The sequence below is a fragment of the Cajanus cajan genome, chromosome 11 (genome assembly GCF_000230855.2).
Source record: "Cajanus cajan strain Asha chromosome 11, NIPB_CcT2T_4, whole genome shotgun sequence".
NCBI lineage: Eukaryota > Viridiplantae > Streptophyta > Magnoliopsida > Fabales > Fabaceae > Cajanus > Cajanus cajan.
Window position 1 is genome coordinate 13,955,792 of NC_138527.1, and position 2,500 is coordinate 13,958,291.

Here is a 2,500-nt window from a genome sequence, read left to right on the forward strand (position 1 = left end):
ACATACTAATATAACTGACCTGTCCACCAAAAATCTCAGCCATCCTCCAAGGGATTGAATTTTAATGATTTTTTTACCAAAACATGGTAAAATCGGAAAATTCGTAAAAATGGAGGATGAAGGTCTCTCACCCCCAAAACTTCCCAGCATACTTAGGCATGTTAGAAGAGATGTTTGATCCAAGAAGTGCTAAAAAAAAAATTGAATGGTTCATAGTTGGTGCATAGTGGTCGGTCACGGTGGGTCGTGGTGCAAATCTGGTGGGTCGTGACTCAATTTCTGACCAGCCTTGGCTCAATTTCTGGTGGGTCGTGACTCAATTTCTGACCGAGCCAGCCAAATTTTCTGACCGAGGGTGACTCAATTTCTGACCGAGAGTGACTAAAATCATGACCGAGGCTGGCTCAATTTCTGACCGAGAGTGGCTCAATTTCTGACCGAGAGTGACTCAATTTCTGACCGAGAGTGACTCAAAAAATGACCGAGAGTGACTCAAATCATGACCGAGGCTGGCTCAATTTCTGACCGAGAGTGGCTCAATTTCTGACCGAGAGTGACTCAATTTCTGACCGAGAGTGACTCAAAAAATGACCGAGGCTGACTCAAATCATGACCGAGGCTGGCTCAATTTCTGACCGAGAGTGACTCAATTTCTGACCGAGAGTGACTCAAAAAATGACCGAGGCTGGCTCAATTTCTGACCGAGAGTGACTCAAAAAATGACCGAGGCTGGCTCAATTTCTGACCGAGAGTGACTCAAATCGTGACCGAGGCTGGCTCAATTTCTGACCGAGAGTGACTCAATTTCTGACCGAGAGTGACTCAAATCATGACCGAGGCTGGCTCAATTTCTGACCGAGAGTCACTCAATTTCTGACCGAGAGTGACTCAATTTCTGACCGAGAGTGGCTCAATTTCTGACCGAGAGTGGCTCAAATCATGACCGAGGCTGGCTCAATTTCTGACCGAGAGTGACTCAAAAAATGACCGAGGCTGGCTCAATTTCTGACCGAGAGTGACTCAATTTCTGACCGAGAGTGACTCAATTTCTGACCGAGAGTGGCTCAATTTCTGACCGAGAGTGACTCAAAAAATGACCGAGGCTGGCTCAATTTCTGACCGAGAGTGACTCAATTTCTGACCGAGAGTGACTCAATTTCTGACCGAGAGTGGCTCAATTTCTGACCGAGAGTGACTCAAATCATGACCGAGGCTGGCTCAATTTCTGACCGAGAGTGACTCAAAAAATGACCGAGGCTGGCTCAATTTCTGACCGAGAGTGACTCAAATCATGACCGAGGCTGGCTCAATTTCTGACCGAGAGTGACTCAATTTCTGACCGAGAGTGACTCAAAAAATGACAGAGGCTGGCTCAATTTCTGACCGAGAGTGACTCAAATCATGACCGAGGCTGGCTCAATTTCTGACCGAGAGTGACTCAATTTCTGACCGAGAGTGGCTCAATTTCTGACCGAGAGTGACTCAAAAAATGACCGAGGCTGGCTCAATTTCTGACCGAGAGTGACTCAATTTCTGACCGAGAGTGACTCAATTTCTGACCGAGAGTGGCTCAATTTCTGACCGAGAGTGACTCAAATCATGACCGAGGCTGGCTCAATTTCTGACCGAGAGTGACTCAAAAAATGACCGAGGCTGGCTCAATTTCTGACCGAGAGTGACTCAAATCATGACCGAGGCTGGCTCAATTTCTGACCGAGAGTGACTCAATTTCTGACCGAGAGTGACTCAAAAAATGACAGAGGCTGGCTCAATTTCTGACCGAGAGTGACTCAAATCATGACCGAGGCTGGCTCAATTTCTGACCGAGAGTGACTCAAAAAATGACCGAGGCTGGCTCAATTTCTGACCGAGAGTGACTCAATTTCTGACCGAGGCTGGCTCAAAAAATGACCGAGCCTGGTTCAATTTCTGACCGAGGGAGACTTGAGCATCATGACCCACGGGTGACTTGAGCACCAATAACCCACCAACAATAAGACTCCAACATGACTTGGAGGCACCATCATGAACCCGCCCCGAATAAACCCACATCACTCGGGTGCCACCAACCCACGGATGACTTGGGCAACATCAACCCACCAAAAATAAGACTCCAACATGACTTGGAGGCACAATCATGAACCCACCACGAATAAACCCACATTATTCGGGCGCCACCAACCCACGGATGACTTGGGCACCATCAACCCACCAAAAATAAGACTCCAACATGACTTGGAGGCACAATCATGAACCCACCACGAATAAACCCACATTACTCGGGCGCCACCAACCCACGGATGACTTGGGCACCATCAACCCACCAAAAATAAGACTCCAACATGACTTGGAGGCACAATAATGAACCCACCACGAATAAACCCACATTACTCGGGCGCCACCAACCCACGGATGACTTGGGCACCATCAACCCACCAAAAATAAGACTCCAACATGACTTGGAGGCACAATCATGAACCCACCACGAATAAACCCACAT